Below are 14087 nucleotides of genomic sequence, written 5' to 3' on the forward strand. Positions count from 1 at the left end.
GTCATGGACGGACTTGGTACCCCAGTGGTTCCTATTACAGGAGCTCGGCCCCACAGGTCGTTTTGGTAGTAAAGGCAGACAGCATGTAGAGGCCGGATATTATACACCGGGGGGGGGGGCAAGGGGCTAGATGTTATATACTGAAGGCAATGGCTCGGATGTTATACACCAGAGGGTGAGGGCTCGGATGTTATACACCGGAGGGCAATGGGGCTGGATGTTATACGCCGAGGGGCTGGATGTTATATAACAGGGGCAATGGGACTGGATGTCAAACACTGGGGGGGGTGTAATGGGGATGGCTGTTATACACAAGGGTGTGAGAGCCTGTATGTTATACACCAGGGGAACAATGGGGATGGATATTATACACTGAGGGGCAATGATGCTGGATCTTATACACGGGGGGGGAGGGCAAGGAGCCGGATGTTATACACCGGGGGGGGGGCAAGGGGCTAGATGTTATATACTGAAGGCAATGGCTCGGATGTTATACACCAGAGGGACAATGGGGCTGGATGTTATACGCCGGGGGGCTGGATGTTATATAACAGGGGCAATGGGGCTGGATGTCAAACACTGGGGGGGTAATGGGGCTGGCTGTTATACACAAGGGTGTGAGAGCCTGTATGTTATACACCGGGGGGAACAATGGGGACGGATATTATACACTGATGGGCAATGGTGCTGGATCTTATACACGGGGGGGAGGGCAAGGAGCCGGATGTTAAATACCTGACGGCAATTGTGCTGGATGTAATACATTGGGGGAAAAGGGGCTGGATATTATACACCATTGGGCTGAATCTTATACACCGGGGGTGAGGGGTCGGATGTTATACCACTTGGGATGAAGGGCTGGATATTATACACTGGGGGGGCGAGGGACCAGATATTATACACCATGGGGCTGGATGTTATCCACTGGGGTGCAAGGTGCTAAATATTATACACCGAGGGCAATGGGGCAAGGATATTATACACCAGGGGGCAATGAGACTGGATGTTATACACTGGGGGTAATGGGTCTGGATGTTATATCCTCGGGGGGCGAGGGATCGGACATTATACGCCATGGGGCTGAATGTTATTCATTGTTGGCCAAGGTGCGGGATGTTATACTACGGGGGTCGAGGGGCTGGATGTTATACACTGGGGGCGATGGGGCAGGGATATTATACACCAGGAGGCAATGAGGCTGGATGTTATACACTGGGGGTAATGGGGCTGGATGTTATACACTGGGGGGCGAGGGATCGGACATTATGTGCCATGGGGCTGGATGTTATGCATTGATGGCCAAGGGGCGGGATGTTATTCTACGGGGGTCGAGGGGCTGGATGTTATACACTGGGGGTGATGGGGCAGGGATATTATACACCAGGGGGCAATGAGGCCAGATGTTATACACTGGGGGTAATGGGGCTGGACGTTATACACTGGGGGGTGAGGGATCGGACATTATGTGCCATGGAGCTGGATGTTATGCATTGATGGCCAAGGGGCGGGATGTTATTCTACGGGGGTCGAGGGGCTGGATGTTATACACTGGGGGTGATGGGAAAGGGATATTATACACCAGGGGGCAATGAGGCCGGATGGTATACACTGGGGGTAATGAGGCTGGATGTTATACACTGGGGTGCAAGGTGCTGAATATTATACACCGAGGGCAATGGGGCAAGGATATTATACACCAGGGGGCAATGAGGCTGGATGTTATACACTGGGGGTAATGGGTCTGGATATTATACACCGGGGGGCAATGAGGCCGGATGTTATACACTGGGGGTAATGGGGCTGGACGTTATACACTGGGGGGTGAGGGATCGGACATTATGTGCCATGGGGCTGGATGTTATGCATTGATGGCCAAGGGGCGGGATGTTATTCTACGGGGGTCGAGGGGCTGGATGTTATACACTGGGGGTGATGGGAAAGGGATATTATACACCAGGGGGCAATGAGGCCGGATGGTATACACTGGGGGTAATGAGGCTGGATGTTATACACTGGGGTGCAAGGTGCTGAATATTATACACCGAGGGCAATGGGGCAAGGATATTATACACCAGGGGGCAATGAGGCTGGATGTTATACACTGGGGGTAATGGGTCTGGATATTATACACCGGGGGGCAATGAGGTCGGATGTTATACACTGGGGGTAATGGGGCCGGATGTTATACACTGGGGGTAATGGGGCCGGATGTTATACCCTGGGGGTAATGGGGCTGGATGTTATACACTGGGGGCGAGGGATCGGACATTATATGCCATGGGGCTGGATGTTATTCATTGATGGCCAAGGGGCGGGATGTTAAACGCCGGGAGACAATGGTACTGAATCAAAGAACAGAATGCAATGAGTAAGACATGTGACCAATACTTTTTCCCATTTAGCATATCTGGTAATATTGCACAGGTCTTACTGATGCAGATTTAGAGGAATTTTATCACATTGTGTTCTCCTCTAATCAAACACACGGTTGGCACATAATCGTAATTGGCAATAAGTCGTGGGAGCAGAAGATCTGCCAGACAGCAATTTATGAAGCTCCTGAGGGAGTTTTGTGGTTTTAAAAAAATAAACTTTAATCATTATGTAATCGAATGTTTTGAAACTTTCTAACAAACTATGTTTCAATCTCTCTCCGTTTTCCGCTTGCTGTTAAGAAATGAAAGCATTCTTGTTTACATCCAGAGGCTTCAGACCTATTACTTATCACAGCTGAGAATTTGTCGCACTTATATCCAATGTAGGCGAAACAGATCAGCAGCAGCACAAATCTCCCTGCTGGGTACATTGTATCAGTGGTGGTAAAATGTGTCCTATTCCTTTGGTAGATTTTCACCCAGACACACGTAGCCAGCAGATTGTCAAGATCCATTTACAAGGAGCAATAATTGCCGTGTCATAAAAATAAAAAAGGAACATGTCCAACAGATCCCCCATGATCTCTTGTTGGACTGCCCAAATCCCCAACAAGCTCCTCTCAGCTGATTTGTGACCCACAACCACATGAAAGTTGAAGTGAACCTTCATGTGTTCATAAATCATGAGAGGAGCTGAGAAATAGGAAGATATAAACTTATAAGCTTTGCAATGGACAAAGGCTTTGACAAAAGCATTAAAAACATTTTGTTCTGTGCCTATTCGTGTTATTCCCTTATACAATATTCATTTTCTGACAAGTGTTATAACTTGTCCAAATGAGCTCACTGACAGGTTCTCCTTGAACTCGTTTGTGCAGCAAGCGATCAATGATGCAACAAAGCGACTTTAGAAGGCAAACGGCACAAAATGGTAACCAATGGCAAAAATGATTAGCCAAAAACGCATGTATTTAGGTAAGAAAATGCTCATGAAGGTGTCAATATCCTTTAAGTATATAAGAAAAAAAAAACGTTAGACCATGCTGGGCAATTTTATAAAAAAAAAAAAAGGCTGGACAACCCCTTTAGCAAAAAGAACAAGGAAAACACAATTACTATATGTGCATTAATGGCTGGTAAAATACAGGTGTCCGTCCTTACCATATAGAGTAATAAGTGCACATATATTGATTGGAAGGATACAAAATACAGACCTATCTGGGATAACACAAAAAACAACATTTTCCTCACACCCTAATAACGCGTTTGTACCCGTGAGTTGACCATATTTCCAGTTACATTGTCTTCACTCTTTTGGTGCTGCGCTTTTCTTCGTTTTCCTCTCTCCTATACTGATTTTCACATACGATCATCTATGAATGTCTCAAGTGGGGTACCACAGGGCTCTGTCCTGGGCCCTGTATTGTTCAACATCTTTATCAACGATTTAGATGAAGGAATTGAGGGTAAACTGATTAAATTTGCTGATGACACAAAGCTAGGAGGGATAGCTAATACTAGAGAAGAGAGAGAGAGGATTCAAAAAGATTTAAATAAACTGGAGAAGTGGGCAGCAACTAACAGAATGGTTTTTAACAGGGAAAAATGCAAAGTACTACATCTGGGCAATAAAAATGAAAAAAGCATATACAGAATGGGAGGAATAGGCCTAAGCAACAGCACATGTGAAAAAGACTTGGGTATACTAATAGATCACAGACTGAATATGAGTCAACAGTGTGATGCAGCAGCAAAAAAAGCAAATGCAATTCTAGGATGTATTAACAGAAGCATACAGTCTAGATCACGTGAAGTCATTATTTCCCTCTACTCCTCTTTGGTCAGACCTCATCTGGAATATTGTGTCCAGTTTTGGGCACCACATTTTAAAAAAGACATCAACAAACTGGAGCAAGTTCAGAAAAGAGCAACCAGAATGGTGACCGGTCTGCAAACCCTGTCTTATGAGGAAAGGTTGCAGGATTTGGGATTGTTTAGTTTGCAAAAGAGAAGACTGAGAGGAGACTTAATAGCTGTCTACAAATATCTAAAGGGCTGTCACATTGTAGAAGGATCAACTTTATTCTCATTTGCACAAGGAAAGACTAGAAGCAATGGGATGAAACTGAATGGGAGGAGACACAGATTAGATATTAGAAAAAACTTTTTGACAGTTAGAGTGATCAATGAGTGGAACAAGCTGCCACGAGAAGTGGTGAGTTCTCCTTCAATGGATGTCTTCAAACAGAGGCTGGACAGACATCTGACTGGGATGATTTAGCGAATCCTGCTTTGAGCAGGGGGTTGGACCAGATGGCCCAGGAGGTCCCTTCCAACTCTACGATTCTATGATTCTATGATCACATTATGTGAGCTGACCACGTATCTAGTTACATTGCCCTCACATCAGTCAGTGTACATTGTACCCTATAGTTTATTTTTTATGTACATACAGTTGTGGCCAAAAGTATTGACACCCCTGCAATTCTGTCAGATAATACTCAGTTTCTTCCTGAAAATGATTGCAAACACAAATTCTTTGGTATTATTATCTTCATTTAATTTGTCTTAAATGAAAAAACACAAAAAGAATTGTCCTAAAGCCAAATTTGATATAATTCCACACCAAATATAAAAAAGAGGGTGGACAAAAGTATTAGCACTGTTCGAAAAATCATGTGATGCTTCTCTAATTTGTGTAATTAACAGCACCTGTAACTTACCTGTGGCACCTAACAGGTGTTGGCAATAACTAAATCACACTTGCAGCCAGTTGACATGGATTAAAGTTGACTCAACCTCTGTCCTGTGTCCTTGTGTGTACCACATTGAGCATGGAGAACAGAAAGAAGACCAAAGAACTGTCTGAGGACTTGAGAAACCAAATTGTGAGGAAGCATGAGCAATCTGAAGGCTACAAGTCCATCTCCAAAGACCTGAATGTTCCTGTGTCTACCGTGCGCAGTGTCATCAAGAAGTGTAAAGCCCATGGCACTGTGGCTAACCTCCCTAGATGTGGACGGAAAAGAAAAATTGACAAGAGATTTCAACGCAAGATTGTGCGGATGTTGGATAAAGAACCTCGACTTAAGGGCATGTCACATGTTATAGCGATATGTGACGTTATAGTGATATTGCTAGCGATATCGCTGTGTCTGATACATACCTACGACCCGCTCCCCCGCTGGTTATCGCTGATCGCGCGAGAACGTCCAGGACAGTTTCTCGTCGTCTGCTTCCTGCGGCGCTTCCTGCTGTGACGACGAGCGACGCGTGGAGCCGGGCGGGAGGACGCAGGATCGCCTGGTGTGACAGGTAAGTAGCGACCCCCGTCCCCAGTGATGTCGCTAGTGAGATCTGCCTGTGTGGCAGCTCACTAGCGACCACTTAGCGATGTACCAGCGATCCTGACCGCGTCATATCGCTGGTCGGGATCGCTGGTACATCGCTAAGTGTGACAGTACCCTAACATCCAAACAAGTTCAAGCTGCCCAGCAGTCCGAGGGTACAACAGTGTCAACCCGTACTATCCGACGGCGTCTGAATGAAAAGGGACTGTATGGTAGGAGACCCAGGAAGACCCCACTTCTTACCCTGAGACATAAAAAAGCCAGGCTGGAGTTTGCCAAAACTTACCTGAAAAAGCCTAAAACATTTTGGAAGAATGTTCTCTGGTCAGATGAGACAAAAGTAGAGCTTTTTGGGCAAAGGCATCAACATAGAGTTTACAGGAGAAAAAAAGAGGCATTCACAGAAAAGAACACGGTCCCTACAGTCAAACATGGCGGAGGTTCCCTGATGTTTTGGGGTTGCTTTGCTGCCTCTGTCACTGGACTGCTTGACCGTGTGCATGGCATTATGAAGTCTGAAGACTACCAATAAATTTTGCAGCATAATGTAGGGCCCAGTGTGAGAAAGCTGGGTCTCCCTCAGAGGTCATGGGTCTTCCAGCAGGACAATGACCCAAAACACACTTCAAAAAGCACTAGAAAATGGTTTGAGAGAAAGCACTGGAGACTTGTAAGGTGGCCAGCAATGAGTCCAGACCTGAATCCCATAGAACACCTGTGGAGAGATCTAAAAATGGCAGTTTGGAGAAGGCACCCTTCTAATATCAGGGACCTGGAGCAGTTTGCCAAAGAAGAATGGTCTAAAATTCCAGCAGAGCATTGTAAGAAACTCATTGATGGTTACCGGAAGCGGTTGGTCGCAGTTATTTGGCTAAAGGTTGTGCAACCAAGTATTAGGCTGAGGGTGCCAATACTTTTGTCTGGCCCATTTTTGGAGTTTTGTGTGAAATGATCAATGTTTTGCTTTTTGCTTCATTCTCTTTTGTGTTTTTTCATTTAAGACAAATTAAATGAAGATAATAATAGCAAAGAATTTGTGTTTGCAATCATTGTCAGGAAGAAACTGAATATTATCTGACAGAATTGCAGGGGTGTCAATACTTTTGGCCGCAACTGTATCTATGGTTATCACATTATATTAGCTGGACCAACAATTCACTTTGGGCATGACTATTACAATTGATGCAAATCTTTTTGCGATATCGACCATAGGTCGATCAGGTTTGTGTTTTTGTAAGCATTATATATGCCCATTTACAGTATATGTATACAGTATTTAATTGGCTACTTTGAAGGTTCTCTGCGCATGTTTTTACCATTCTTTTTATGTAATTTTTTAACTTTTTGTGTGTGCCTGTCTCTTTCAGCCACCACATACCCATTTGTATATTTAAATAAAAAATGTTAATATTTGCACCATACTCTGATGCATTGACCCTTTTTTTTTAAGTCTTGTCTGTTGGTTTTCCAATACAATAATATTAGCCCTAAAGCTGACCATACACAAATTGTGATTCTTTATTCACATAAGAAATTTGGAGGACATACACAGTCAGCGAAACAAATTCACATAATAATAATAATAATAATAATAATAATAATACATTTTATTTCTATAGCGCCGACATATTCCGCAGCACTTTACATTTCGGAGGGGATTTGTACAGACAATAGACATTACAGCATAACAATAATCACATACAGTAGATCATAACAGATACCAAGAGGAATGAGGGCCCTGCTCGCAAGCTTACAGTCTATGAGGAAAGAGGGAGACATGAAAGGTGGGTGGTAACAGTTGCCCTGATTGTATGGACCAGCCATAATGTTAGGTGTGTGACAGTACGGACACAGAGGGCTAATGGATGCAAAAAGCATGTGGGAGAATGATGCGGGGAACCTGGTTATGGTAAAACTCTTGACTGTGCCACACAGGGATAGATTAGGTTAATGTGTTGAGGTGGTAGGCCAGTCTGAATAAATGCGTTTTCAGGACACGCTTAAAATTGTGGGGATTGGGGACTAATCGTATTGACCTGGGAAGTGCATTCCAAAGAATTGGCGCGGCACGTGTAAAGTCTTGGAGACGTGAGTGGGAGGTTCTGACTATTGAGGATGCTAACCTCAGATCATCAGCAGAACGGAGGGCGCGGGTAGGGTGGTATACTGAAACAAGGGAGGAGATGTAGGGTGGTGCTGAGCCATGGAGGGCTTTGTGGGTGAGGGTAATAAGTTTATACTGAATTCTGGAGTGGATGGGTAGCCAGTGTAATGACTGGCATAAGGTAGAGGCATCGGTGTAACGATTGGTGAGGAATATGATCCTGGCTGCAGCATTCAAGACAGATTGGAGAGGGGAGAGTTTGGTAAGAGGGAGACCGATTAGAAGAGAGTTACAATAGTCGAGACGAGAATGAATAAGAGCAACAGTAAGAGTTTTTGCAGAGTCAAAAGTAAGAAAAGGTCGAATTCTAGAAATGTTTTTGAGGTGCAGATGACAAGAGCGAGCCAGTGATCGAATGTGGGGGGCAAAGGAAAGCTCGGAATCAAGTATGACCCCATGACACACATCGACGCGTTTCAGGAGTCTGCGCATCCCTAATCTCATGAATTTGTATCCCTGACTGTGTATGTCCTCCGAATTTCTTATGTGAGTAAAGAGTCACAGTTCGTGGAGCTGGAGTCTCATCATTTTTGCATTTTCTACGCCTTGACAAGGCGCTTCCAGGCTCCGATCACCCTCAAGATGCAGTCACGGTGAGCTGGATTTTATTTTACATAATTTAGTTGTTGGCCGAGCAATGTCACCCATGGTGCCCCCATACAAATGAGACTCACAGTGCCCCTGTAACATTGACAGCCACAACGCCCCCATATCAGTGCCTCCATACCATTGTCAGCCACAACACCCCCATACTGTGCCCCCCAAATCATTGTCAGTCACAATGCTTTCATACAGTGAGCCAATACCATTGTCAGCCACTGTGCCACCATACAGTGTCCCCATACCACTGTCAGCCATAACGCCCCTTAGAGTGCTCCGATACTATTGTCAGCCACGGTGCCCCCATACAGTGCCCCCATACTTTTGTCAGCCACAACGCCTCCATACAATGCTCCCATACCACTGTCAGTCACAATGCCCCAATATAGTTCCCCCATACCATTTTTAGCCACAACACCTCAATACAGTGCTCCCATACCACTGTCAGCCACAACGCCCCCATACAGTGCCCCATATCATTGACAGTCACAAATTCCCCATACTGTGCCCCCATAACATTGTCAGCTACAACACCCCCATACAGTGCCCCTAAAACCATTGTAAGCCACACCACCACCATACACTGCCTCCATACCATTGTCAGCCACGGTGCCCCCATACCATCGTCAGCCACAAATCCTCCATGCAGTGCCTCGCATACCATTGTCAGCCACAAATCCCCCATACAGTGCCCCCATAATATTGTCAGCCAAAACACCCCCATACAGTGCCCTCCAAACCATTGTCAGACACAATGCTTCCATGCAGTGACCCCATAGCATTGTCAGTCATGGTGTCACCATACAGTGCCCTCATACCATTGTCAGCCAAAACACCCCCATGTCAGTGCTCCCATATCATTGTCAGCCACAATCCTCCATACAGTGCCAGCTGCTGTGTCTGCATATGAATACCAGCCATACTGCATAACAGTGCCAACCACCGTGTCTCTGTATGAGTGCGGGCAATACTGCACCCATAACAGTGCCAGCCACCGCATCTTGGTATCAGTGCCGGCCATACTGTACAGTGTGCATAATAGTGCCAGAAGTCGTGTCTGCATATCAGTGCCAGTCACCATGTCTCTGTATCAGTGCCAGCCATACTGCACCCATAACAATGCCTGCAGTCGTGTCTGCATATCAGTGTAGGCCATACTGCGCCCATAACAACGCCATCCACCATTTCTCTATATCACTTGCAGTCATACTGCCCCAATTACAATGCCAGCTCCCGTGCCTGCATATCAATACTAGCCATACTCTCTCAATATCTTCCCTCACGTAATCCCAGGTCCTCCCAAGACTTCCTTCTTTCCTCCTCACCCAATCGTCTCCAAGACTTCTCCCGAATATCCCCCATCCTCTGGAATTCCATGCCCCAACACGTTCGGTTATCCACATTTGGATCCTTCAAACGGAACCTGAAAACCCATCTCTTCAGGAAAGCCTACAGCCTGCAATGACCCCGCTGCCACCTCACCACTACTGGAGCTACTGCAACCCCCGACCTTCTGTCTCCTTCCCCATAATCCTGTAGAATGTAAGCCCGCAAGTGCAGGGTCCTCTCCCCTCTGTACCAGTCTGTCATTGTTAGTTTACTGTAAGTGACATTTGTATTTTGATGTAACCCCGTCTATTGTACAGCACCATGGAATCAATGGTGCTATATAAATAATAATAAAATACTGCACCCATAAGAGTTCCAGCCACCATGGTTCTGTATTGGTGCCAGCCATACTGCACCTAAAAATGCCAACCACCGTGTCTTGGATCAGTGCCAGCCATACTGCACCTAAAAATGCCAACCACCGTGTCTTGGATCAGTGTCAGCCATACTGCGCCCACAATAGTGCCAACCACCGTGTCTTGGATCAGTGCCAGCCATACTGCGCCCACAATAGTGCCAACCACCGTGTCTTGGATCAGTGCCAGCCATACTGTGCCCATAATAGTGCCAACCACCGTGTCTTGGATCAGTGCCAGCCATACTGCGCCCACAATATTGCCAACCACCGTGTCTTGGATCAGTGCCAGCCATACTGCGCCCACAATATTGCCAACCACCGTGTCTTGGATCAGTGCCAGCCATACTGCGCCAATAATATTGCCAACCACCGTGTCTTGGATCAGTGCCAGCCATACTGCGCCCACAATAGTGCCAACCACCGTGTCTTGGATCAGTGCCAGCCATACTGTGCCCATAATAGTGCCAACCACTGTGTTTTGGATCAGTGCCAGCCATACTGCACCCATAATATTGCCAACCACCGTGTCTTGGATCAGTGCCAGCCATACTGCGCCCACAATAGTGCCAACCACCGTGTCTTGGATCAGTGCCAGCCATACTGCGCCCACAATAGTGCCAACCACCGTGTCTTGGACCAGTGCCAGCCATACTGTGCCCATAATAGTGCCAACCACCGCGTCTTGGATCAGTGCCAGCCATACTGCGCCCACAATAGTGCCAACCACCGTGTCTTGGACCAGTGCCAGCCATACTGTGCCCATAATAGTGCCAACCACCGCGTCTTGAATCAGTGCCAGCCATACTGCGCCCACAATAGTGCCAACCACCATGTCTTGGATCAGTACCAGCCATACTGTGCCCATAATAGTGCCAACCACTGTGTCTTGGATCAGTGCCAGCCATACTGTGCCCATAATAGTGCCAACCACTGTGTTTTGGATCAGTGCCAGCCATACTGCACCCATAATATTGCCAACCACCGTGTCTTGGATCAGTGCCAGCCATACTGCACCCATAATATTGCCAACCACCGTGTCTTGGATCAGTGCCAGCCATACTGCGCCCACAATAGTGCCAACCACCGTGTCTTGGATCAGTGCCAGCCATACTGCGCCCACAATAGTGCCAACCACCGTGTCTTGGACCAGTGCCAGCCATACTGTGCCCATAATAGTGCCAACCACCGCGTCTTGGATCAGTGCCAGCCATACTGCACCCACAATAGTGCCAACCACCGTGTCTTGGACCAGTGCCAGCCATACTGTGCCCATAATAGTGCCAACCACCGCGTCTTGGATCAGTGCCAGCCATACTGCGCCCACAATAGTGCCAACCACCATGTCTTGGATCAGTACCAGCCATACTGTGCCCATAATAGTGCCAACCACTGTGTCTTGGATCAGTGCCAGCCATACTGCGCCCATAATATTGCCAACCACCGTGTCTTGGATCAGTGCCAGCCATACTGCGCCCACAATACTGCCAACCACCGTGTCTTTGATCAGTGCCAGCCATACTGCGCCCACAATAGTGCCAACCACCGTGTCTTGGACCAGTGCCAGCCATACTGCGCCCATAATATTGCCAACCACCGTGTCTTGGATCAGTGCCAGCCATACTGCGCCCACAATAGTGCCAACCACCATGTCTTGGATCAGTACCAGCCATACTGTGCCCATAATAGTGCCAACCACCGCGTCTTGGATCAGTGCCAGCCATACTGCGCCCACAATAGTGCCAACCACCGTGTCTTGGACCAGTGCCAGCCATACTGTGCCCATAATAGTGCCAACCACCGCGTCTTGGATCAGTGCCAGCCATACTGCGCCCACAATAGTGCCAACCACCATGTCTTGGATCAGTGCCAGCCATACTGTGCCCATAATAGTGCCAACCACTGTGTCTTGGATCAGTGCCAGCCATACTGCGCCCATAATATTGCCAACCACTGTGTCTTGGATCAGTGCCAGCCATACTGCGCCCATAATATTGCCAACCACCGTGTCTTGGATCAGTGCCAGCCATACTGTGCCCATAATAGTGCCAACCACTGTGTCTTGGATCAGTGCCAGCCATACTGCGCCCATAATAGTGCCAACCACCGTGTCTTGGATCAGTGCCAGCCATACTGCACCCGCAATAGTGCCAACCACCGTGTCTTGGACCAGTGCCAGCCATACTGTGCCCATAATAGTGCCAATCACCGTGTCTTCACGAAACCGTGTTTCGTGATGTTGGTCTACTAGGCATTGCGCCCACCTAGCCAGAATCCTACTCCACACTGATGAGGGGCAACACCCTGAAACAGCTGTCTGTGGATGGATACCTGGCCTTGGTATTTCCCTTGTCGTATCTGTAAACTCGTAAAAAGCTGGATAGTGATTTAAAGGGCCACTTAATATGGTGTAATGGTGGCTTCTGAAAGGAGCCACCCCTTGGCTGGGTCCTTCCCTGGAGGAAGATCTGGCTAGTCCCGTGTTTGAGACTAACAGAATGGTTTTTAACAGGGAGAAATGCAAAGTACTACATCTGGGCAATAAAAATGAAAAAAGCATATATAGAATGGGAGGAATAGGGCTAAGTGACAGCACATGTGAAAAAGACTTGGGTATACTAATAGATCACAGACTGAATATGAGTCAACAGTGTGATGCAGCAGCAAAAAAGGCAAATGCAATTCTAGGATGTATTAACAGAAGCATACAGTCTAGATCACGTGAAGTCATTATTTCCCTCTACTCCTCTTTGGTCAGACCTCATCTGGAATATTGTGTCCAGTTTTGGGCACCACATTTTAAAAAAGACATCAACAAACTGGAGCAAGTTCAGAAAAGAGCGACCAGAATGGTGACCGGTCTGCAAACCCTGTCTTATGAGGAAAGGTTGCAGGATTTGGGAATGTTTAGTTTGCAAAAGAGAAGACTGAGAGGAGACTTAATAGCTGTCTACAAATATCTAAAAGGCTGTCACATTGTAGAAGGATCAACTTTATTCTCATTTGCACAAGGAAAGACTAGAAGCAATGGGATGAAACTGAATGGGAAGAGACACAGATTAGATATTAGAAAAAACTTTTTGACAGTTAGAGTGATCAATGAGTGGAACAGGCTGCCAGTGGTGAGTTCTCCTTCAATGGAAGTCTTCAAACAGAGGCTGGACAGACATCTGACTGGGATGATTTAGCGAATCCTGCTTTGAGCAGGGGGTTGGACCTGATGGCCCAGGAGGTCCCTTCCAACTCTACGATTCTATGATTCTATGATTCTTAAATGAGGCTCCACGGACTTTGTTTGCATACTCGTATTTCCCAGGGAGCATTGCACCTAGGATTTCACTGAGCGCCTTTGCCGGCTGCCGCAGTGTTTTCTTTGACTGGTCTCCCTGAGGTCAGTGATTGTTTTGTGATGTTGGTCTACTAGGCATTGCTCCCACCTAGCCAGAATCCTACTCCACACTGATGAGGGGCAACACCCTGAAACAGCTGTCTGTGGATGGATACCTGGCCTTGGTATTTCCCTTGTCGTATCTGTAAACTCGTAAAGAGCTGGATATTGACTTAAAGGGCCACTTAATATGGTGGTAATGGTGGTTTCCGAAAGGAGCCACCCCTTGGCTGGGTCCTTCCCTGGAGGAAGATCTGGCTAGTCCCGTGTTTAAGACTCTTAAATGAGGCTCCATGGACTTTGTTTGCAACCACCGTGTTGGCACTATTGTGGGTGCCATACTGCGCCCACAATAGTGCCAACCACCATGTCTTGGACCAGTGCCAGCCATACTGTGCCCACAATAGTGCCAACCACCATGTCTTGGACCAGTGCCAGTCATACTGTGCCCATAATTGTGCCAACC

The sequence above is a fragment of the Dendrobates tinctorius genome, unplaced genomic scaffold (genome assembly GCF_039654945.1).
Source record: "Dendrobates tinctorius isolate UK_male_01 unplaced genomic scaffold, ASM3965494v1 ptg000196l, whole genome shotgun sequence".
NCBI lineage: Eukaryota > Metazoa > Chordata > Amphibia > Anura > Dendrobatidae > Dendrobates > Dendrobates tinctorius.